We start from the raw sequence: 26,945 nt of genomic DNA on the forward strand, positions 1-26,945 counted from the left end.
AAAATTCCTCCAGATTTTAGAACAAATTCTGCCCTTTGGTTTTATTTGCTCTCTATGTGTGTTTCTAGCTAGAGGAAGGGTAAAAAGTCCAAAGGTGCCTCTTCCAAAGGGTCTTACTTTTTTATGTCTAGCCCATCTCCCCTAAAGGCTGAGCTGATAGCAGCATCAGGATCACAGAAGATCATTGACTATCTGTCAAGAGACTCGCCAGCCTAGCACAGACTAGCCTCTGGCTTCTAGATACAATTGCTCCAGTGATGTTTGGGGACATGGGGAGACAGCCCATTGTCCTTGCTGCCCTTTTTTGAGCCAGTATTGTGTGGCTGTTTTCCATGAGGGGATGGTGCTTTGAGGTTTGTGGGAAGTGTTTTCGGCTGGTTTACAATGGTCAATTTATATATATCAACCAACCTGAATAATTTTCCTTAGGGTACCCTAAGTAAAATGTCTGCCGGGCAGCCAGTCACTTAAGAACTTTCCTGCAACAACCTCAGTTGCAGACAAGGCTGGTGTGGTCTCCAGATATGTTGAGTTTCAAAACCTATGCACCACTCATGTCCCCATATCCCATGCTGATTAATGATTAATCTTTAATTCTGTACACACAAATGCCAAAACAAAATATTGCAGGCAGCACCACGATGGTGCGATTGTCAGAGTTGCAACTAATGCTGGTAATGACAGCACTGGAAACAGTGATTCAAAAAGGAACTCATGTTGCGGCGATAAAGCATGGGAGATTGTAACAAACGACTTGGGGAACATCTCCACAAAATTACATGATCCTCCCTGTACCTCTGTCAGCTCTGTGTGATGAAGCTCTGACCTCGTTGTAGGGAAGATATCTGAGCTTTTTATCTACTCTCACTGAATGCTCCATGTTCAGCTGTTATCCACATATCTGATGGTATGGACCTGCTACAGCACTTTTCACTTACCATACACATTAATAGTTCTCTGTGCCACCCTTTTGTGACAAGTGACCAGCACAACGAGTTGAGGCATGAGTTGTCTTAATATAATTCTAGACTGGGACTGTCACATAAAACACATCCTGGGCTGGTGCTTCCAGCTTATAAGATCATGGGAGGAATGTCTTCTTATGCAAGTTCAGAGTTCAGCCCAAGGATGGCTGGGAAAGGAGGTAGCTTGCCCTCTTCCCGCCCAGTGCTGAGGGCTGCTACAGGCTGATTTTGCCCCTGGCGCAAGTGAAGAGAGCCCTGTAGGCTGCCCTAATTTGCAGCCAGGCTGGCACAGTCTCTATAGGCCTTGAAGCATTCATTGTATAGGATAGGATGCCCTGCCCATACCTCCTCCCACCCCTGCATACCCCCTTCCAGCTACCTCAAAGTCAATATACCGCCTGTGTTGGGGCACCCGTGTGTGGGGTGGGGAGAGGGGTTAGAGGTGGCAGAACTGGCTTTGCACCTGTAGGAGAGGCGCCCTTGTGTTTAGGGTTGCTTTGCAGGCTCTTTATGTTGGCAGCAACACTGAACCTGGCCCAGTGTGTGCAAAGCAGCAGATAGTATGCAAACCCTCCTGAAAGTTATGGTTTTGCACAGTAAGTATTTTTGTACTCAAATTTGTGTTATTTCAGTTCTGGGGTCCAAATGGATCTGGACTTAATATGGTCTAAGCAGATTTGTCTGGATGAGCGTGAATTACACCCCTTTAGTGAGGAACAAATCCATGTAACTAAATGAGCTTTGGTTGCTACGGGCCTGCCCTTTGCATTAATTACCCTAGTATTTGATCCTTGCTGACAGTTGTCTAGCCTCTTAGACATTATACATTTTGTGTCAGGTTTGCTTTTCTTTATATATAGGTTTATCTGCTAATACACTCATCCATTATTTCAGGAGTTTGCTTAATCAATTTATGGGCTTCAGTGTGCCTTCGTATTATTCAGCTCATCAGGAGAGCTAGAGTAAACAAGTTTCCCTTGCTTAGCTTACTCAGGTCCTGGTTTGATGCAACAAGGTGCAGCCTCTTTTCTCTGGATACCATCTACATCTGGGACAGGGTGGAGAAAGGTGTGGAAGGAGCAGAGCCCTGGCTGTGCTCCCCTATCATCCACTTGCAGGCCAGAGTATTGGGGGGTGGGGGAGAAAGTAAATTACACCCTATCAAGGGCTGTTGTAATTTATTTCCTCCCCAGTTTCCCCCAGAGGCAGAGGGGAGCAGTGGAGTCAAAATTCCTTCCTAGTTGCTCTACCCCAGGACAAACTGTTTGTGCCACCGTCTATCCAGGGCTGAGCTAAAAGACTATTTGTTACATGTCATTGTTCAGGAGAGGGTCTGTGTGGCTAAGAATTATATATAACCTCTCTGCTCCCATCACATTTTGAAAATAAAAGGAAAGCTATGCAGAGAAGAAATATGGGACTTAATTGCCTTAATTCTTTCATTTGCCTGCTCAGTAGGTTGTGCCTATATAATGGAGCACACAAAATTAGAGGCTAGTGGAAGAATCAGTCAGGGGCATGAACAAGCTGCTACTGAAGCCTGTCTGTTAATATAACATTGGTGAACTTGATCCCTTGTGTGTGCCTAGATTTACTTCTCACCAGGGCTTACATACCCTTAATGAGTTAAAAAACAAAACCCAGGAATCAGTTGTTATGAAGGAGTTGGTACAATAATACTGAATAGAACTGCCTGATTAACAAGACCATGAAGTAATTGGAGTAAATGAGCAGAAACAATTAACTTGCTCTACATCAAAATACACATCACAGTGCAGCAAAGGGAATGCATGATTTTCATCTTTGATTGCTTGAAAGAACTTATGGGACCTGATATTCAGATTGGTTTTCCCAGATCCCTCAAAAGCAAATGGATGTTCTACTGTTTTCAAATTTTAGAATATGATGACTGGAATTTAAAGTGCTTTTTTAGGTCTTTTGCTTCAAGGACCCTGGGCAAATTCCAATATTGCTTTGAGGGCCCCTGGCCGTACATTGGTATAATGTATTCCTTTTCCCCATACCTAAGCCTGTGTAATCCAAGGAGAAACTGACACAGATGAGGTATTTGAACCAGTGCCCAGGTGCTCTGAACACAATACAAAAGGGGTACCTCCAAAAAGGCTGCTACAGGAGGCAACAAATGCAGTTACCAAAAGAATGTGAGTGGTGAAACCCCACTAACCCTATGAGTATTTAGTTTCTATGGGAAAAGTGAACCATGTAAACATATATATATATATATATATATATATACTGAATAGAATGGTTCTAATCGAGAGCTAACATAAATTATGATAGGAGCATAAGTTAGTTATCATTAAACCCCACCTGGGAGTGTTTAGGGACGTGAATGTTAGCAGGGCGGTGAGTGTAGTAACCCTCCCCCAGGCACTAACATCGGCTGCAGATGTGATGCAGCAGTGTAGAATGGTGTCCTGGGGGGAGAGAGCCAATGGGAGGGTGCTCAGAATCCACTTAAAGGGGGAAGCTGGAAAAAGCTATCAGGGAAGGAGTGGGATCTAGATGCTGAGCTAGCAGATGAACAGGAGCTGTCATAGGAGGTCAGGGGATACAATAAAAGAACTGGAGAATAAAAGTAGGGGACTGGGAAGTGAGGAGGAGGAGGAAAGAAGAAAAATAGGAAAGGTTCAAGGTCAGGAGAAACAGGAAAAAAAATAGACCTGGGTATGTGAACAGATACTATTAGAGAAGGGAAGTAGCAGGAAATAAAATCTACAGATGTACCAGGGAGGGAGTATCAAGGAAAAAACCGGAAAGGAAATATAATTGGTGGAAAAGAGAATTGATCAAAAAGCTGTGTTAAATGAAAACAGATCCTGAAAATAGTAAATGAGAAGCCCACCCCAAAAGGATCAGTTCAAAGGTGCCTAATGGACAAGTGAGGGCCCACCAGGTGAAGAAACCCTGTTTGTGGGTAAACTTGGTGAAAAGAGGTACAGCCACAGGAACATCAAATCTAAGGAGCACTTCAAGCCGAGAACAGGACAGCACAAGTGGACCTGGATTTACAGCCAAGGAGAGGAAAAGATGATTCTCTTCTGAAGTGACACAGTAGATTGTTGAGTAATCTCTTTTGTTCTTGCATGCATTTGGTACTAACTGCCTCAGGTCAGGAAAAGTAGCATGTAAAGGCTCGCAAAGGTTAATGAGGTGGAAAGCTCTAGTTTATTATTGTAAGTGGTGAATCTTTGGCAATGTTCTATATTATTTATGCTCCGGGTACAATTTGGGGTTTTTCCCTTATAAAGTCCTAAATATTTAAAATGATCCCTTTCCTCCCCCCCTTGGTTTGCCTCTGCCTTTCTTCAGCATTAATGTAACCTAGCCTGACAGGTGGTTTTTTAATTCCTCCTGAAAGCACATACAAAAATGACACTTTTTTTGAGAATGTGAAAGTTGAGGGAAAGATCACATCCTGTTGCTGATGAGGTGAAGCAAATTTTAGGTCTGAATGTCAAATGAAGTGGGTTTGAGTCCAGTGAAAGCTGTTGCTGGGAGAGGAAACACCACGCTCCAGTGATTGGTTGGTTGTTTAAATCCGCACTTGAAGCTTCCTCAGATCCATGGCTGAGACAGCGTTAATGAAAAGATTTATTTTTCTGCTCTAGAGCAGCACAGTATACACAGACAAAGCCCATTACTATTACACATTAATTAGTTCATAAATTTGTAGTGCCACACTGAGATTTAATACACTACTCCTCTGGTATCATAAACTGTTCCTGCTCAGGCTTCATGATGATTATGAGGGGTAAGATGTGACAGTGCTACAGTGTTGTTTGATAGTATTTTCCCAACTTGAAATTCCAAGTAGATTATAAATACAGGAGACACTTGCGGAACAATGAAAAAGTCTATTTTAATCAGACAGACACTCAATCACTTTAAAACTCTCTTGGTTTTGAATCGTCTTTCTTTGCATCCACAATTGAATAATAGCAAAATATCCAGCAGCTCCTCTTTACATAATTCCACTGCAGTACTAAACAGATTTATCTTGGAAACCAAATTTGTGCCAAAGCCTAACCATTTAAGTAATCAAATTTAAGTCTAGAGTAGGCATGAACTAATCCAGAGAAATATCCTCCAGTAGTCTATTGTTTAAACAAATTGTGACTAGCACTGAAGAAGTGTATATTAAGAAACATGGGTTGGAATTTTTATACTCACATATCAGTAAGCAAATAAAAGTGTCTGCTTCTGCACCGATAGCCTGGTTAAGAGTAAAGCAAAACCTATTCTTCAATGGACTAGTATGTTCAAGATCCATTGAAAGAGGGATTAACTGCATGATGGCTATAGTTGGAAGAACTATGCCTTCTTCTGCCTTAATGTAAATGTGTCAAAGAAAGTGCTGGTGTGGGTCACATTAGGCAGAATTTGTGCATTTGTAGATTTGGAACTTTTTCTAAGAGTTAATTTGTTGGTATGAGTAAAGAATTGGGGACAACCTCTTTGGACATGCCCTACTTACTATTTAGGTTATGTACCTCTCAGGAAAGGAATAAAGAAAAGCCTGTTTCTCCTTATTTGAATATCCCTACAGAGGCTTTGGGAGCTGGGATTCATCACTTACACATGAATGAGTGGTTAACAATTGCATTATACCACCAGACGGTCTGTCTAATGTAAGGTTCCATATGCAATAGAGTACAGGTGCCATAGAAAAGAAATGTGTGCGCCTTGGATAAGAGCTTGTTCATTTTCCTTTCTCCATTGATAATAAAAGCTATACAGTGCATTAAGCTACTGTATTGTTTGAAAATACCAAATTGTGTAAATTCTGCTGTCTGAGTTCCTTCTGTAACAGTACTGTACTTCAAAAGATAAAAAGTTGGCATTTTGTTTCCTTTTTGTCAGGATGGAGGAAGGATGAGGGAGTATTTCTTCCTCTGTCTCTCTCTATTCCATGCTTCACATTAAACAGTGACCCTAATAGTGACTTAAGAAATCAGCTCTGGGTAAACTTGCTTCTGTTCTCTGTCATAAAGCTTCAGAATCATGACTCCTGATGACTGATCTGCTACTAAAAAAATTATACTTGTCATTCTCCTCTATGCAATGTTAAGTATCAAGGACCAAATCATGGGCCTACTGAATCAATGAAAGTCATGAACAATTGGGAGTCATAGAGTTAATGGACTTCACTGGGAGCAGGATTTGGCCATAAGTAACAGAATCTGATTTAATCTGTTTTACAGGCTGAATCATTTAACAAGTTTTCATGGTTTCTTCTCCTGATAAGTACTGCTGCGACAATAGAGAGATGGAGAAAATCACTGTATGGGCAGGGCAGGAATGCCTAGCTTTTAAATACAAAAAAGCTTGATTTGAAATAATGTTCCAATTGTAATATTCTACCAACATAGTTATATGCGCATGGAGATTACTAAGTAATTGTCCTTGAAGTTACTATTAGTGATGGATGAAGGAAGGAAGACAGAATAAGAAATCCTCCTCAACCCCAAATGCACACTTTGAACTCTTGGTGAAGTTAGATAATGCTTGATTAACTTTCTTTTTAGTATATTTCATTTTGTGCTCCTCTGCACTTCTGTGTGCTGGCTGAGAGTAAAAGCAGAAGTGCTGAAATGATGTGGGAGGGCCTGTTTTCTGCAGGAAGCAAAAAGAAAGTTCTGGAAATTAGGGTTGGTTTGGAATTCACCATCAAAATGTTGTTTTGTTTTTTTTAATGGAAAATTTGGTTTCCACATTAAATTTTGCTGAAATTTTTTCAAATTTTCATCAGAAAACTGAAATGAAATATTGTCTTAGGTGGGATAACCCTCATATCAAAACATTTCAGTTTGTTGAACTGAATTGAAAATTATGTTTTGAGACAATTCAACATTATTCTGTCTCTGCCTGAGCTGCTGTGAAGTCTCATGCTCCCCTTCTTCTCTGAGTTTGCTCCCTACATCTCCCATAATGCATTAGATCTTGCCTCTGGGGGAACTGCTGCAGTGCATCAAAGGAATCCCATGACTGTAATGCATAGTGCAAAATGGGGGCATGAGATACCTGAACTACAATGCCCATCAGTCACCAGGGCAGCTTAGGTGGACACAGATCAATGATGTTTTGATTCAGTTTGGCAAACCTCAATAAAACATTTTGACTTTCCAAAGCTAAATATTTTTGCATTTTTTCGTCAAATTTCAATATTTGGATTGTTTTGTTCCAAGTTGGGATTAAAACAAATGCCAAATTATTGGACTTTTGGGGTGGAATTTTTTTTAAAAATCTGCTGTACTGAAAGACACTTACAAGAGTGCTTGTTTTCATGAGGCTTCATGGGCTTTTTAGACCCAAAAGTTTCAGTTAAACTTTGGGCAAGCATGGAAGCATTTGGTTGCTTACCTTATTTGAGGTTACCATGTAGTTCAGAAGGTCAACTAATGATTGATTATTGTTCTTGGCTTTTTAATCTGCTATGAAGCTCTAGTTTAGAAATGGGAAACAGCCCTGTGAGTATGTTAGAGAAATGTACATGACCTACATTTAATTGAGGAACAACAAAGCTGTTTTTGCAGTGTAACATACAAAGCAACTGGACAATCTGCTTCCTAAGGAAAAGACCATTTGCAGAATGTAAGCACCATGTGAAATGATTATTGAGGAAAACCTTTCCAACGATTGTTCTCTTTGAAGAAAGCAACTGAGAGAGATAAAAAAAGCAACTTTTTATTGAATATTTCAAATACAGTAGCTCCCACTGAAAGCTTCCTGAAAGTATCTTTTCACATAATCAGTGAAGGCCAAAAATAGATCCCAGCTTTAATAAGTGAAAAGAGATAAAATTGGACAGTTACTTGTCATTGTTAATCTTTTTCACCAGGAGGAAGTAGCTTTGTATCAGAGCAGATTTTCAAGTGTTTTTCAAGGGGGAGGAGGTAACATATTTCCCAGGGAGAGCTTCCATCACTTTCTTCATTTGCATTCTGATGAGATCTGATTAATTAACTTATGGAGATATTCAAGTGGATATAAGTACTTCACTAAGCCCCTGTGCATGGTAACTGCACAAACAGTTTGGCAGTGAGTAATGAGCAAGGCTTTCAGGAACTGTGGGATTCCTCTAGCTGGATCAATTTGTAGCTCTGCGTCAGTTAAAGAAAGATTTGCGTGGTGCTTCAGCAATGGATTTTCCATTGCTCACAACCCTGCTTCTGGGTTCAAGATTTCAATTTGTTTTGGAGAACTTTAGTTCTAGCAGGAGTTTGATTGACTAGCAGAGTTTAGTGAATTACTTTAGCATTGGCAACTTGGAGCTCAGTCCCAATGGTAGCATAACCGACTCTTGTACAAGCTCCTTTGATTCTTCTGGCTTAAGGTTTCATTCAGAGGCTTTCTCTGAGTTACAGAAACATGAGTAATTATTAGAGTCATCTGAGATTTTTAGGTTTCCTTTCAACTGGAGCCTCTTTCCTTTGGTTTTATGATGTATGTGTTTAGACTCAAATCCTGCGCTTACAAGGGTTTCCTTAGCACTTTACTGCAGGGCTCTTTTGATGAGTTACTGGAGCACCCATTAATGCTGCCTGAGTATAATCCTAGTGATCATATGGAGATTGTATTGTGAACGTCAGACAGCACAGTGGTTTGATGCCATTGTGAAGCAGAGGATGAAATACCCAATAAACTCTGTTTGGAGCAACTCCCCTGTGACTTCTTACTCCAGATTTGGTCCTTGCCTTTAATGGACTGTTTTTTTTTAGTGAGTTGCCTCAAGACTTGAATTATTCGTAGTGCACCTCCTGGTCCCCCACCTTACAGATTCTTTCTTACAGGATTTTGGTATCCTGTCCCCTTCCTTCTCTTTGTTGTTGTGTCTGATGAAGGAACTTTTCTTAGAGGTCAGTACTAAACATAAATGTTTTCAGGGACCTACAAGGCAAATTAATATATAGTTCACCTGGTAATTTCTAGGAAGTAAAGAAAAGAGCTGTTCTTGTCAGTCACTCCAGAGTGGAAATCAAAGTGTTAGGAGGAGAATTTGAGGAGAAAAGATATAAATACAGCAAATACAAGGCAAAAATACTAGTCCAGACCTCTAAAACATATCCATGGATGCTTGCAAAATGCCCATATCATCTTCTCCTCAAAGTGTTTAATGCACCAGTCACTTGTTTAGGACTCAGACTCAAGCCAATGTTTATGTATTTTGTTTTTAGTTACTAGAGTGTTTATCATTGTAACAACTTATTTACAAAATTAAAACACAAGTTAACTAAGGTTATCCAATATGGTTGGTATTTAAGAACTATGCTTTAAAAAGGATGTTGAAAAATGGAGAGGGTCCAGAAGAGCTATAAGAACTTTTCAAAGTGTGGAAAATATGACTTGATTATTAAAGGGGCTCAATCTATTTAGCTTCTTAAAGAGATGATTAAGAGGCTTAATTGTAAGATCTTTGAGACAGAGATAGCATCATAGAATCGTAGGACTGGAAGGGACCTCGAGAGGTCTTCTAGTCCAGTCTCCTGCACTCAAGGCAGGACTATGCAATAACTAGGCCATTCCATTATAGTTAGTCTTTTTCTGTGTTTGTATAGCATCTAGCCCAATGGGGGTCCTGGTCCATGAATGAGGCGTTACAAAAAATGAAAGTAGAAATATGGTCTGTTTTTCATAGTGAGGATAATTTAATCACTGAAATATCTTATCAGGGGATGTGGTTGATGTCTTTAAATTTTAGATTGGATGTCTTTTTCTAAAAGATATGGTCCAGTGTAACCAAAAGTTACTGGTCTTGATACACAAATTACTGGGTGAAGTCCTATGGAAGAAGTTAGATAAGATGATCATGAAGGTCCCTTTTTGGCTTTAAAAATCTATGGAAGATTACATAGACTTAGGATCTGTTGAATCAAGACCTCAAATTGCACACAGATGTGAACAGAAGACCATGCTGAGATTTGAGCACAAGCATATCATAGTGACCTGCCTCTCTCAGAAGGTAAGCAGATACAATCTGCATCAGTTGAGGATGCTGTGTATTCCTCAGACATAACAACATATTGGAAGTAACACAGTTCTGGATGTACACTGCAAGATCCACTGTAGATACGCCATAACTTCTTGGCCAGCCAATGTTAAAATCACTGTAATTGACCATTGGTACCCAATAGTCCAGGAACAATAGGAGCCTGCACCTGTAAGCCAGGTGCCTATTCTTTGTGTGAGTATCAATAGTCATGTGTGAACAAGAGTATTTGGATATGAATAAGGGAATTCACTGTTTGTGCTATAGAGGCTCACTCCTTGTTCACGTAGTTTCAACTGTCCCGTCAGGGAGCAGAAAAATATAATGTGACTAATCACATGCCAAAAATGGCAAACTGCCAAAGATGTAGTCAAAGCAAACAGGTCATGAACAGCCAGTAGATTGAAATATGTTTGGATGAAGTGTTCATGATGAATTTAGAGTTAATAAATAGATTAATAAAAACCAAAGGACCTGATTCCTTTCTGAAGACAATAGAAAACCGGCGTAAGTGAGAAAAGAACACTACCAAAGGCTGGACATGGATAATTCACATATAGGAAAAAAAAGTGCTAAATTTCTTAAATTGTTTTATTGTTAATAGCTCACTCAACTCTAATCTGAGGTAATAACTCCCAAGAGAATAGAGGGGGGAAAAGAGAGAGCAAAAGATAATTCACTTAGTGATTTTGTCATGCAGCAGCTTCTGAAATATATGCAGTACAGCCCCAATTCAACAACGTGCTTACATCTGTCCCTAATCAGAAAAGTACCAAGCATATGCTTAAAATTTAACACAAGCTTAAATGCTGTGGAGAATAAGGGCCTACATTATAAGGTCTTTTAATGTTTTGTATATATAGGTTGCCATACTTATGCCTGTTGGGATGGGAATATATGAAACAATATTTACTTAATCTTTTGCATAGTTTAGGTGTTTTTGGAAACCAAATGCTGCTTTTTTTCAGAATATGAAAAAATGACCAAACGGAAAGGCCCAGCAAAAACTAGCAAGAGAGAAACCTTTAAAGATGGAAAATGCTGTCCAATTTTTTACTTGTATCATACAAAATTTTTGAAGTAATTGGCAATATCAATATATGGGACAATTATGGTCCACATGGGACAGGAGGAGATTTGCATCTCAAGGCTTGTGCCACCTAATGAGGGACAGTAAAAAGATACAATATTTTCTATCTATGCCAGCTAGCAACAAAGCAAACATGGTTCAAAGAAAACCATATTTGCATGCTGTTGTATTATTCTGTTTCTGAAGTTCAGGGACACTAACTAAAGTGGTTTTAAATTCTAATACATGTGCTGATCTGCAGTCTAAATTCCCCAGCTCTTCTTTTCAAAGTATAGTGTGCAAACACGTTAGTGGCTGACCAGTTTGGACCCTAAAAGTGTGTGTACAAGATGTACCCTGCTACCTACCTAGCTCTGTCCTACTTGCTTTAGATATAGGGGTCTATTCTGACATCACACTCCTGAACAGAAAAATCAAACAGGTTTGGTTTTTTTGGTAGCTTCTTCCCTGATAAAATTTACAGATAAAATATTCAAGTTTACATTCTCTTAAAAACTTAATTTAGAATCTGCTTGGGATCATCTTCTGCCTAAATATTTTGTGCAGATTGCAGAATACTGTAAGCAGCATATTCCAACTCTGTTAGCTCTAAAGGCTGCCTTTGATATCATTGACCGTGAGGTGTTGTTGATACATATGTGCTCCTAGCAGGAGCAGATGGAGACACTTTTGGCTGCGGGAAGCGGTGCGGGCTGAGGGATGTGCTGGCCGCCGCTTCCTGCCACCCCCATTGGCCAGTGGGAGCCGCGATCAGCTGAACCTGTGGCAGGGAAACAAACTGGCCCGGCCCACCCGGGTGCTTACCCGGGTGGGCTGTGTGCCGAAGGTTGCCGATCCCTGACCTAGAGTGTCATTATGGGAAAGTGTTCATCTGCACTGAAGGTACTTTGGAGTTCCATTCTGTCTCTCCTTCCTGTTCAGGTCAATATGTATGACAGGCTGCTAGCAGAGTTGGTCAAACTTGGTCTTTCCATTTCACTGGAAATTTTGACATTTTAAAATTTGCTTTTTTCCAGTTCAATACAAAACCAAATGCTTTTCAAATTTCCCACAAAAAGGAATTTCCAAAAAATGTCAGTTTTCCTAAAGAAAATTTTTCAGATTTTGATTTTTTATATTTAAAATTTTTTTTTACATTATTTTTTGACATGTAATAGTGCATACTGTGCATAATAGTATGCACTACTACTAACTGATGTGTCATAATATGATGATAGTTGAAATATTCCAAGATTTGATTTGATTTTTAAAATCATTAAGGGCAGCTGCTGGTTAGTACTGATTGAAGCATCTTTTCTAGATAAATGTTTCTCCTGTTTGTGTGGCAATGAAACAGTTTGACACTGACAGAAACAAGAAACTCTTTGATCTAGAAATGTCATGAAATATAGAAATGAAAAAAATACAAAATATGAAACAAACATTTGAAATTTTCTGAAATGAGAATTTTCTGAAACCGTTTTTTTTTTTCATTTCAAATTTAATTTTCCTATGGCAACTTTCATCAGGATTGACACATTTTTAAATGTTTTGATTTTGAGGAAAATGATATTTTAATTTTTGACCAGCTGTACTAGTAAGGAAACATGAGCTGAAATCCTGGCCCCAGTGAAGTCAATGGGAGCTTTGCCACTGACTTCAGTGGGGCCAGCTTTTCACCCATGATCTGCAGTTGTTCAGCACATTGATAGCATGCACATCTATGCCTCCACTTCATCTGACTCTGCCAGCGTAGTGGAGTGAATGACCCAGTATCAGCAGGAGACTGTAGCATGGATGAAGCTTAACTTAAGACTTAGATAATGTTAGTTGGCTGGGAGAGGCAACCAGAGGAGCTGACTAAGATTCTATTGGTGTATCCCAGGTCAAGTGGAAGCTGTCTCCATCTCTGACACAGGTTCACAATTTATGGATATTGTTGAACCCAAGGCGCTGACTGGATGCTGAGAAACAGCTATGGCCAACGGCCCTCACCATGTAACCTTGGTGAGGTGAGTGTGACTAGCTTTTTCAGATGTTGACGTTGACGTTGGTGAGGACTTGAGGGTAGATACAGTATAAAATGCACATTCATTAAGTAATGTTACTTATCTGCTTACTCATGCCATGTTTCTAATGAATTTGTTGATTTTCCAAGTTGCTTAGCTGAAGGATAGGCTTATGTGTCAGTGTTATTAAGTCCTACACTTAGGACAGAAGAATCCCATGCACTGCTACAGACTAGGGACTGAACAGCTAGGCAGCAGTTCTGCAGAAAAGGACCTAGGGGTTACAGTGGACAAGAAGCTGGATATGAGTCGACAGTGTGCCCTTGTTGCAAGAAGGCTAATGGCATTTTGGGCTGTATAAGTAGGGGCATTGCCAGCAGATCGAGGGACCAAGTACTGATTTTGCCCCAGGTCCCTAAGTGGCCCCCTCAAGGATTGAACTCACAACCCTGGATTGAGGAGGTCAATGCTCAAACCACTTAGCTATCCCATTCCCCTCCATTCGACATTGGTGAGGCCTCATCTGGACATTGGTGAGGCCTCATGTGTCCAGTTTCGGGCCCCACACTACAAGAAGGATGTGGAAAAATTGGAAAGAGTCCAGCGGAGGGCAACAAAAATGATTAGGGGGCTGGAGCACATGACTTATGAGGAGAGGCTGAGGGAACTGGGATTGTTTAGTCTGCAGAAGAGAAGAATGAGGGGGGATTTGATAGCTGCTTTCAACTACCTGAAAGGGGGTTCCAAAGAGGTTGGATCTAGACTGTTCTCAGTGATACCAGATGATAGAACAAGGAGTAATGGTCTCAAGTTGCAGTGGGGGAGGTTTAGGTTGGATATTAGGAAAAACTTTTTCACTAGGAGGGTGGTGAAGCACTGGAATGGGTTACCTAGGGAGGTGGTGGAATCTCCTTCCTTAGTGGTTTTTAAGGTCAGGCTTGACAAAGCCCTGGCTGGGATAATTTAATTGGGAATTGGTCCTGCTTTGAGCAGGGGGTTGGACTAGATGACCTCCTGAAGTCCCTTCCAACCCTGATATTCTATGATTCTATGAAAACAGAACTTAGCGATAAATAAGAAATTGCAGAAGGTAAAATGGAAATGGTTATATCATTTTTACAGTTTCAATGAATTAATTTAACACAGGATGTTACAAGTTAACAAGAAATAATACAAATTGGTGCATCTCAGATGTGGCAAACTTAATACTAATACTATACTATCCTGATTGCTGTATCAGCATTCAAGCCCACTGCTTTTATTATAACTAAAATTAATACTGTGTTGTGTTGTCATTGCCTCATTGCACCTTGCTACAATTATGCCTTTGACACTCAAGAGTAGACCATTCTAATTGAGTATTATATTCAATTAAATCCTGAGACCATTCTGAAACTGAACAGTTGCCTGTTTTATTAAGTGGAGTTTTACATTGAGCCACACTGGCTGCCTGTGAGTTTAAGATGTTGGTTTTAACCTTTAAAATCCTCAGTCATTTGTCACCTGATTGAGTCATTCAGGGAGTGCAGGGACTGGCCACTTCCTGCTTCCCTCTGGGGGCAAAGCCATGGGTGCATCTTCCCATGCACTGGCCAGCAGAGCTAACTGAGTATATGTAAAACTAAAGTGTACCCCATAAAGGGATGCCTGAGAGGCATGATTTGAGTCCTGACTAGGAACTTGAGGACAGGATAAGTTCTGTAATGTATATCATTACTAAACGTGGGAAATATCTCCAAAACAAGGGTCAAAGCACCATCCCCAATTAATGTAACTGTGCACAGAATGTCTTTTTTTAGACCAGCATATTTTCATTCCATAGTCCTATCAGTTATCATCCAGACAATGACGGATCCTTCAAGGACCGTCGATTGTCCTAAAGGACCTTTAAAGTGATCAATGAATATTTGAGGGATTCTTGATATACTGTGAAAATTGTTCTCTCAATCTCAAAAATGCCAACCGGTGAGGCCAGTGGGTGCTATGATAATCTATAGCATAGTACATTGTAGCTGTCAACTTCTCAAATGTTTTCTTTCTTATTAAACCTACTGGGTCAATGAATGGAAGTAGCCATCTAGAAACCAGCATTGATTGACCGCATGACAACTAGTATGCTTTTCCATGTTCACGATTATTTATTAATAAATTATAACATTTTTAATAGTAAATTATCCCCTGGATGGCTAGAAGCTCAGTTTATTCATTTATTACATCAGAAATATATAAATGAATCCTCAGCATTATATCATGTATGCATCCACATAGTTATAACTTTCCTTCTAATGTTTAAAGAAGATGTTTTCATATCTGCATATTTATTCACTTGCATGTTTGTTATAATGCAAAACCTGTTGTAACTAAAAATGAAGAGTAAATTTAGAGTGGGTTTCAGTTTTATTAATTGATGTTTTTGGCTATTTGGCACAATTGGGAAGCTTTTTCAGAGATAGACTGAAAATATACAAGGGAACCTTTCATAGTGTTCTCATTACCTATTCATGCCTCAAATAAAGGAGTTTTGCCATATTGTTATCTAGGATTTATGTAAACCGAGGTGACTTTTAGTCTGTTATTAAACATTTGATCTTTTCATTTGGATGCCTCTGGTGTACTAAATCTTCTTAAGATTCCTTTGTAGAATACCTTAGAAATCAAAAAATGTTACCCAGTAATGGATTCAAAATTTCCAAAAGCTAAAATAATATGTATATTTGAGTACTCACAACCATTTTAAAGGGTTCAGGAAATACGTGCTTTCTGATTTATTGGAGCCAGGAATAGGATAGTACAGTACAGGTTGACTATGTGTAAATGGTTTTATGGTGCCTTGTAATTTAGGAGTGTATTACAATTGCTCTCCGCAAACCAATTCAAAGCAAGTAAAAAATGTTGATGATACACTAACTAATGGTTTAACGGAGCGCAGCCGTCTCATTTTACAGTAATGCCCTTTATTATTATGAGGATTCTATGCATCCTATGTAGTGTTTGTCCCAGAGTACTAATATTAAGGACGATGATTACATGTTTACAGTGAATATAGCTATTTTATAGTACAGTGGAGCCCAGTTACAGTGCATGCAGATACAGTAAATGTCCTGAATGGTTTCAATACTCTGCAGTATGCAAACTGCAATTTCATTTATAGTAACTCTCCACTTATAGGTGATATTTGCCCAGAGTAAACTCTACCATACCAACCTAAATCATGAGTGTTCAAGCTTCATGTAGCTATAATACAGAGAGGTCAAAGAGGTGAAATCCACGTCCCAAAGCAAGGCCACATTTTAGTGCTGCTTACCAGTCCCCTTATAATTGGTATTCTACCCCATGGGGACACATTTTGGGAAAAAGTGCACTCATTTCTGCATCCAGATACAAACTTCTTGGTTTGAGCTCATCTCTATTGTGGCTGGATCTGGACAATAGATCCATTCTCTGCAAGACTCTGGGGGAGGCTTGGATACAGACCAAAACTTCCTGTTTCAGGCTGCAATGGCAGCTATATGTGCTCCCTAAATAAATCTATTTGTAGCAGATCAAAAGAAAGGCAGGCTGCCTTTAAAATAAAATCTATCCAAATCTATAGGAACCAGAGTCTAAAGACCAGCTAAGAGAGGCCTTGTCTTCATTATATAGTTTTGTCATGTTAGAACACAACTGTGAAGAGTCAAGTTAGCTGATACAATGTAGTTAGTGTAGCACATGGGAAAGTTGTATTAAGCACTGTCTGCTAAATTTTATAGTGAAAATGAGGCCTTAGATTGTTCATAGATTATATGGCCAGAATGGACCATTGTGATTATCTAGACTGACCTCCTGTATAAAGTAGGCCATCTATAGGACTTCCCTGAATTAATTCCTGTTTCAGATAAAGCATGTCTTTTATAAAAACATCCAGTCTTGATTTTAAAATGTCCAGTGATGGAGAATCCACCACAAATGTGGGCAAATTGTTCCAATGGTTAAATAATCTCACTTTTCAAAAAGTACGGCCTGTTTCTAGTCTGAATTTGCCTAGCTTCAACTTAAACCCACTGGATCTTGTTATATCTGATTTCTGGGCCATTTGGGGTCAGCACAGCACTCTGTTGTTCCTGGCTCATAAACCTGAACCATATCCATTGACCGCTGCTCTTTTTTATAAAGGCTATTTTTGTAACTATTTACCTACAGGATATCCTGCAGCAACGATTTCACTTGTTAACTCTGCATTTCATAAAGAAATACTTGTTTTTAATCCATTTTCTAAATTTGGAGTCATGATGGCATTGTGCTGTAGTAGGGACTTTGCAGGAGGGGACTTTGCAGGAGTTCATGTGGCTGTTTGGAGAAGCATTCGGTTCTGATAGGCACCTATGAGATCTGCCAGGAATGACTGTTGATGCTGAACTACAGCCCCAAATTTTGCAGAGTCCAGTTGCCATGGAGGAGCTTCTTCAGGATTGGGGGATGAGGGCCTTGTTTGATAATGTGGAGGTGTCATTTCTGTCTTCCTTACCTTTCCCTCAGTTCTCCTCCCTACCCATGGAGTTAGTAAGGGAAATGTGCCCATAATTTCTGTATCTTTGTCCGGTCAAGTTATCTGGACAGAAGAAATAGCTACAATATCAATTCATATATATAAGAAGAATGACATAAGTTATAAATAACTGATTCTGAAAAATCAAATACTGTATCACTTATACATATATTAAAGCATTATTAATATTCTCTTCTCCTCCACCCCTTTTTTAAAAGGAAACGTTTGTTTAATTCTTTTCAGATGTAATAAAACAAAGCTCAAAAGAATAGCAATTGGAGCATATGTTGCAGAGCAGACCATACATGAAATGAATTCAACAAACAACCGTTGTGTCAAAGAAGAGAAGTTCAGAGATGCACTACATGGGTGATACACAGTCAGACTATTCCAGGAGAGTAATGTACATGAATAAAAATAAAGTTATTCTCCTACTTATTTTTGCTTATCTTGCTCATTATGTAAAAATAAGAGCTAAACAGTGCAAAAATCACTGTCTTAATCCGTCTTAGTTTCCATGAGCTTTTTCATGTTTCATGTGCTCCATGCCCTGCCAACCTGAATGATTTTATCTCCAGTTCATGAACTTTTCAGCTGGCTACTCTTCTAATGTTATTTAATATAATAGCTTTGTTATTCTGACTCTTCTTTCAAAGCAAGCAAGAAACTGGTCCTTAAGGTCCTTGCCAGTTTTAAATAATAGAAACTGTACTGAACATATATATCCTGCAGAAGTTCCCTGCCCCATCCCCTGGTTATGTGTCTTTGCCTCAAAAGTGGTCTTACTCCATTTTATGGTCAATCAGCACTTTATGGGAAATGGATCTGGTGTTCTCTGTTGAGTTAATGTCCACATAGCAAAAAAAAAATCACCGATAAATCTGACATTAAGTGTTGTATTATTGTTGACAGCCTCTTCAGAGTGGCCAAGGATTGACTAGACATGAAAAATAAGCCAGGCCTCCTTTGATAGTTGTCCTTCCAAGTCAAACTTAAGCCACATTGGTAGAGCAGTTTGTGGAAGCTGGCACCACTACTGCCCATACTGTACCTGATCTATGGAAAAATAAAGAATGTAGGTTTCCAGCACTGCCAGCCTCTTATGAGCATTAGATATTCACAAGCCCACATTATCTTTCACAAGCACAAGCTCACATGCATTTTTAAAGGAAGAACATCTTCTTGTTTGTTTTTTTTCCCCCCCGTTTGTCCTGCACTGTGACTACAAGGGCTAAATTTCAGGCAAGGGAGATTATTTAAATTGCAAACCATCCATTGACTTCAGTGGATGCAGGATTTCACCTGTAGAAATAGACAGACACCTTCCCCCACCCTCAAGAGCTTGCAATCTTCATAGACAAGTTAGAAAAAGGGGAACCATAAATTCAGTGAAGTGACTTTCCCAGGTTCGCAAAACAGTTCAATAGTAGAGCTGGGAATTGATCTCATGTCTCCTGGTCTAATGCCTTATCCCCTGCTCCATGCTGCCTTCCCAGACTAGGGTAATAGACTCATTAGAAACACTTGCATTTCTATATTTTGCAGTTGTTTTCTGCACTAAATCCTTAATATTAACGATACTCTTAATTCTCTGAACAATAATGCAGTATATAAGAATGTACTGTGTGTCCTACAGTGTCTTCTTACTGGAAAAGATACAATTATAATTGTTATGAATTACCCTCACCTGAACTTTTTCTCTGTAACAATTTCATTATCTGGAAATGAGACGAAGAAAATGGGCCACATTCTGCTCCATTAAGACAGTGTAAATCAAGAGCAATGCCATCGAAGTCAGGATAGCTGCTTCAGATTTACACCCACGTAAAATGAGAGGAGAATGTGGCCCGTTGTCTCTGTTTTGCATTGATATTCTAACCTGATAATATAAACTCCATTTTTATGTATAGTAAGTAGGCATTTGCATGGAAAGAAGCCGGAGTGACTTGACTTTTCTGAATTGCAAGAATGAAGACCTATTTATTCAGAATTACCTTGCAGTAAATGGGGAATGTGTATACTGTTTGTACACAAGTTATCTTTAGCACAGTTAATTTGTGTTATATTAAAATTTTGAATTGCTGCCCTCTAATTCATTTGGAAAATGCAAGTGCTCAGCTATTGTAGTGATGGGGGCTATATCAATACCTAGACAGAACGTTACCTCACTGCATTCGAAAAGTGGTAGTTCAAAGGAGGCTTAATTAATTCTTTGGAGGTGTTTCTAAGGAAATGGGTTCTTTTTGTTGTTCTGGGCTGACAATGTTCCCTTCTTTCCCTCCAAATACTAACAGACTGAGGGCAGGCTTTCACCCGGCAACAGTGAGAAGAGCAGCCTTCCCAAGAACTCACTGTAGTCGGAATCCCAAGAGAACAGCTTTCTGCAGCTCTTCCTCCCAGGCACTCACTAAGCATGGACCTTCCTTTGTCATCCTCTTATTCGAGGTCCACCATCTTCTCTTCGGGATCTTGAATCCCCTCCCTGATGCTGTGCTAATCCTCAGGACATGAGGACAAGCATGTAACCATAAGAAGAATGCCACTGCTTTTCCTTTAATAAGCCAACAGGAAGGGCTGTAGTGTTTGTAATGATCACTCTCCACCTCCTCTGTCTTGCTCAGACTAAGGGCTTATCATCTCTCATGAAGATGCCACTACACTGATGGGAGGGCTTCTCTTGTTGGCATAGTTAATCCACCTCTGAGAGGCGGTAGTTATATCAACGGGAGACTCTCTCCCATCATCATAGTGCTGTCTACATTGGGGTTAAGTTGATATAACTCTGTCACTCAGGTGCAGATTTTTCACACCCCTGAGCAACGTAGTTCTCCCAATATAAGTTTGTAATGTAGACCTGGCCCTAAGGAAGTGTCAGAGCCAAGTGAGGAGGTTAAGCTTTAACTTGACTACTTTAGCCAGTGTTGAAGCATTCATATTAGACTTTCAGAACATGTTAGCGAACACTTTCTAACACCACACCTTAAAGCTGTCTAGACTAAACCCATGTGTATCACCTGTGTGAGATTTCCAAGGGAGTGACTGGGCTGGTAGTTTTCAAACATATGTCTTCGTTCTGCACTATTATGCTGCCACGAGGCTGGCTGATTAGCCTACTCTCTGTACACACCATTTTCTTTTCCTGGCCCTAGATTGCATGGCACACAAAGGATCAAAATACATCTTGTTCCATTTGAAAGGAATAATCATTCCCTTAGAATTGTCTATTTATGTTTGGCTTGATGTTTCCCTAAAGGCTAAAATAAAAAACAAATTTACCCTTGTTCCACCATTACATAAATGACATGGTGAGCTTTTAAAAAGCTCTTCAAAGGCTTTCACTTAGATAGGCTGTAATAATAAATTACAACCATTTACTCAAGTCTGAAGTGAATTTTACACCCCCCATCCCCTTCAGTTGTTCTCCCTCCATCCCCTATCTTGGTTGCTGCTGGTTATTTTAAAAATGCCAAATCAGCAGACAGGTAAATGAAACCTGGGCATTCCCAATCAATAGTCATTAGTACCGTTCTTCCTTTGGGTGGGTTGGCCTTCACCCATAAAGAGACACCTTATTCTACCAAGAAAAATGAATAAGAAAAGATTTGTTTTAGTAACATGATACCAGCTCCAGGGGGAAAATAGCCAAGCTCAGATGCATTTAGAAAAATAAATGTGGTTGTGCATTTCTATTCTTTGATGCCTTATCCATGCTAATAAGATAAAAGAAATTTTCTACTGAGGGACAGCACTTGATGCTGCCTGGGATTGCTGTTCATTTGAAATCACTGCAATGTCCACATTCTGCAGCAGTCTTCATGGTGTCACTGGGTGTAGTTGTTTTGGTCAGATGTTAACTTTTGGTTTAAGAGGGTGGCTAAGTAGTATGAGGGTTTCCACAGCACATGCACTGACTTTAACAGCCTAATCACATTTTACCTCAAGTTTTTATGCAGTAAGAAGTATTTAAAAAAAGGCATCTCCATCATGAATTGCAAAAGGTAATTGGAGTGAATAACATGCTGGTGATCATGAAGTCACTGCTGATAGAATAGAAAAAAGCATCTGTTTATTGTTTGGAGGTGGTGTGGGCTAGTGGCTAAGGTGCTGGTCTGGCAATCGGAAAGTCTGAGTTCTATTTCCATTCAAATCAATGGAAACTCCTGGTACTGAGCACTTCTGAAAGGCAGGTGAGCAGTGTTTTACATCGGGCACTGAAAATCAGTGGATATTTTAAAAAAATTGATCTTTGACTTTTTTGAGTGTCCGGTGCCCATCTGTAAAATACCAATAATTAAAGATTCCCACCTTTTTAAAATGTGTGGAGATCTATGGATTAAGAGTCCCGTTTAAGTGTGGTGTTAACTATTATTTTTTATTTTTGAGACAAATGAAAGAAATCTGTATCTTGAGTCAATAGATATTGTGGAACCATCTCCTGTCATCTGACATGAAGCATCATGGGGATCCATGTGGGTGTTACGGAGGAAGGGGACAGGTGATGGTGGTGGCTTATTCAGTAGTCAAAGTGGCTTACCAGGTCCTCCACTCCCCAGTGTGTTGGCAGACTATTCTTTCTCCAGTTTAGTGCTTGATTTTGACAATGCAGCCCCAAACAGCACCTATAATCTAGTGCTACTTCATCACCTTGGAAGATAGACCTCAGGGCTTTGGCAGCCCCACTGATTAGCACAATCCAAGAAGTATTTTCCCCCCGTTTCTCCCATATGGGAAGTGGTCGACTCATGCTGATGGCTCATCCCTCTGACTTGTCTGAGTAATGCTGGCCTCACATTCACATCTGAGGGTGGTCTCTCAACAGCAAAATAGTCAACAGGCCAGCTGCTGCAATACAGCCCAATCTGCTGGCATTTAAGTCAGTCGGGTTTTGATGGGAACATACTTACAGAGACGCACACTTAACAAGAGACACAAGCTGTAATCTCTTCCTTATGTCTGCTTTCTTTTTTTGCTCTTGTGCAGTCTGTGAGTTTACTATGAATAGGAGACAGCTTCTGTATTCCTATGGAACCCACAACAGAGCCCTACACAATATCGGGGTGTTTCTGAGGACATGATTACATACCGTTTGCATATCCAGTCTGGGAATCATCAGCAGAGAATGACTAAACAGCTGTGTCCTGTGTAGATTCATGGAGTTTAAGGACAAAAGGGACTATTAGATCATCTTGTCAAAGCTCCTGTATAATAGATTAAACTACAATTAAAAGGATGTCCCGGGCTTATCCAGATCTGTGCTGCATTAGAAGTTCAAAACTTAACCCCCCGAATGAGAAGCTAAGATCTGGGCTCTCTAATCTACTTCACCACTCACCCACCAGGCATCCTCTACTGTCTTCTCATACTCTCTCTCTTTCTCTCTTCACAATCTCCTTCTGCAGCTTTTTCCACCCCCCCCCCCAACAATTTACCAGCATTAACTTTAGCAATTAATCACATGCTATTTTAACATCGTTTCTCTGAAATCAGATATAAATACCTTACTAGTTTTTGTAAATACACACTCAACCCTGCCATGTAAACGTAGAGTGGATTCTAGCATTCAGTATTGTTAGCTTGATCGCAGAAGTATTTCACCAAAAAGGAAGAGGATGCTCCTATTTCTTTGAAAGGTGGTTTTGGGGAATCAACAATAAATATTGTAGTCTCTGTCTCTCCTCCCCCTTTTGTTTGTTCTAGGAAGTCCCTTTTGGAAAAGACCTGAACAAGCTTTCTTAGGCAATGGCTACACTATGATCTCACGTGTACATACTTGTGCTTTCTTGATAGCAATGTAGCCGCGGTAGCACAGGTAGTAGCAATGGAGGCACAGTGAGAACTAGCTTGAGTGTGGGTAAGCAAGCAGGGTAAACACCCCAGCTAGTAGCAGAGATCGAGCCTAAGCCTAGTTGAGTTTAATGAGAATGGCTCTGAAGGCCAAGGAGTTAGCTCTATCCACCCTGTGTACAGCCCGCCTTACTCTGATTCCTGTGGACAGTATTCCCTCTGGAGCCCACCAGTGCCACAGAGAGTCCTTTGATCAGAGGGATGAGTTATTTGTTCCCTACGCAGTCTGAGTACACTGCCTCTGCAGAACTCCCAACCCTTGTCAGCCTGCAGTGTGACAGCATCCAATACTCAGGCTAACTGGGTATTTATATGCACAAATACCTGAAGAGTGTGTGTGTGGTATTTGCACATGCACATTAGGCATGTATGATTTTTGTGCACACATCCATGCTTCACTGTGCTGTAGAAACTGATTTTCTGAGGGATTCCACAGCTTTGCGTAGATTACTGAGATGCAACATACAGGCTGGAAGTGACCTTTTTCTTTTCCCACTTTTAACCTTAGTATCTCAAAATATTTTTCAGCTACAGACTACCTGTATAGGTTTGAATAACCTGGGAACCTCTGGTGCTGTGTGTGGAATGGGGGCTAAGTGAGAAGAACACCTCAAAAGGTTCAGAGATCTACTGCTGTTCAGATAAAATTTGGAACACGTTAGGGATTTATCGCCGTGGTTCAATGCCAGGTGTGTCAGCCAAGATGGCAGACATCAAGTGGGTGCCTACAGGAGGATGCTGACTCATTGTGGAAGAGACAGCTCAATAACTACACCCCAGATATAAGGGAGATGTGAGTGGCTCTTTGGGCAGAGGACCTGGCTTTTAGGGTAGGGAGGTTGGTGCTGGGAACCTGTAAGAACAGTCAACCTTAGGTCTAAAGCTTAGGCTTCTTGCTGCTATTGCAGTTACCAAAATGGCAAAACACAGGAAACATTACGATTGGACACAGTGGACCTGAGTGTAATTTATACTGACGCCCCTTTGCCTGGTTCTGGCAGTAGAAAGTAGGTGTCAGAGTATATGTACACTGAAGAGATGTGATTTGCAGCTAGGGTAGGCATAGCCACACTAGCTTTAATCTTGCTAGGACAACCAAATATAACAGTGAAACTATGGTGGCATGGACCCCGGTGTGGGCTAGCAAAGCAAGTCCGTACGCAGGGCTCTGCATAGGCTTGACAGTCCATGCTAAAGCCCGTTCTGCCATATCTTCACTGCTACTTTCAGCTGTCCTAGCTAGATTAAAGCCAGTGTTGATATGCCTATTTGAGCTGATTCACACCTTTGATTGTAACGTACGCATACCCTTAATGTAATGTAATGTTAAGCTACAGTGGTGTAACAGAGTCTAAGGCCTGGTCTATACCTAAAACTTAGGTCGAAATAGCTACAATGTTGAGGGGTGTGAAAAATGCACACCCCTGAGAGACATAGTAAGCTAACTTAAGCTGCAGTGTACACTCTACTAGATCCATGGAAGAATTGTTTAGTTGACCTAACTACCGCTACTCAAGGGGATGGATTTATTACTGTAGTAAGTGTCCCCACTTTGGTGAGATTCTGTCAAGGCTAAGAGTAGGTTGGGTCTTGCATTCTCAAAAAATGGCTCTGGTTAGCTACTATACTCAGACTTGGCTGACAGTTGTTTCCAGAGTTAGAGGTGCCCCAGACATTATTGTCCCATGTGGTGCCCATTGGAAAGTCCCTGACTCTCAGCATGTAAAGACAACTCATGGCTCAGCAGTGGCTGTTGTAGTTCAAGATGGATTTCAGCAAAGGTATAGAAAGACATTTATCTAAATGTTTTCAAAGCTAAAAATGCTTTGAGATTTTGGGCTGAGCTCAGAATCAGTTTTCACCGATCTTGACCCAATTTGTTGGTTCCTATTTGTTTGGAAGGCCATGGGTTTTGTTTATAGGCAATTGGCCGGATCTTGCCAGGTGTCAAGGTCTCGCATGGCCATGTCCTCCATTGACTTCATCTGGCAGGAATGAATCCTCTGCTTGTTGCCTCCATTTTTACTTGTCATTTGCCGATGTAATACCTAAAAAATGGCTTCTTGTTACAATACAACAAGAGGGCCTGAAATGTATTTGAGGCATGCTTATAGCTCTGGTTTTATTTTTGGAGATACAAAAAGAATGGATGGGAAGCATGGATTTTTTTGGCAGGCCATTTATGATTTTCAACATTTTTCCCCCCAGTGATTAATTTTACAATATTATTGATAAGGGTGAAGAAGCTAAACTATTACATAATGTATGGAAATGAAAAATAATTCCGAAATATCTACTAGTGACATTTTAATCCTAATTAAAATTGAAGTTGGAAGGAGAGGGAATGAAATAGTTCTGACTTATTCCCCATTAAGCAAGATTTTGCATTCCAAAATGCCCCTACCTAATTTTGAACCATCCTTTCAGGCTTCGCTTTGATTGACAGTGTGGGGAATAGAATGTCAGCCTGCTTCTTTGGAGAATTTATTTAAGGTGCTTCTGAGCTGTGAAAAGGATTTGTCATTGTCAGTATCGGCAACATGCTTAATCAGAGCCATGGTCAGCCTTGTCATCAAGAAGGAAATAGTGGGGGTGGGAAGGAGAGAGAGACATGAACGACACCACAGAGTCATTTTATTCATCTCATGCAGACATTCTAGCCGTCATTACACTAATTTCTTGGGAAATCAAATAAGGTAGCCATTAGGTTTACTCTTTAATTTACTTATCAAAGCACTCAGAAGAGGAGGCTGTGTGAGACTACTGAGGCCTGAGGGAATAGAAAAGCAGAGCTCACTTACAAACTATCATGTTTTACATGTCATGGAGTTTTATTAGCCAATTTCAGGAGACCTAAAAAAAAAAACTAGTGATGAGTGAGCGAGGTTTGGATCAGGAAAGCATCCAAAATTTCAGAGGCTTATCTGAAGCACTTAAAACTCTTTGGTCTGGAAATTGAGCTAGGAATCATTTGAAAACAGGTGTTCAAGTGAGATTTCCAGTGCTTTACGATTCTGGTCTTTCATTACTATTGCTTCCAGTCCTGACAAAAGCCATGAGGTATGCAATCACTGGAGAAAGTATGACAATGGAAAAGTTAATTGAATTTCCTCAAGGCCCAAAATGCAGACCACATCTGCTGGGGTATCTTCAAACAGTATCTAATTTGCACATCCCTGATACAACCTATTCCCTCTCTTTCCTATAGTTTGGGCATTTTGCTACTGGATAATTATATTGGTATTTTAAAACTAACATACCAAGAAAGCATTTAAACAGTCACCAGAAGACGAAACTAAAATACATCTACAGCATACTTAACCAAAAAAGTAATACAAAAAAATCTAGCTTTTTGATACTTATCAGTAGATCTCAAAGCACTTTACAAAGGAGATGTTTTATAAATACTAATACTCAACAAATACTGTCTCAAAAAGAGCCATGTGCTGCTGCAGCTGCAAATTGGCCAATTCAAACCAAAAAGCCGTGAAACTCTTAAAAGGGGAAAAAGTTAAATATTTTT

The sequence above is a fragment of the Trachemys scripta genome, chromosome 2 (assembly GCF_013100865.1).
Source record: "Trachemys scripta elegans isolate TJP31775 chromosome 2, CAS_Tse_1.0, whole genome shotgun sequence".
Lineage (NCBI taxonomy): Eukaryota > Metazoa > Chordata > Testudines > Emydidae > Trachemys > Trachemys scripta.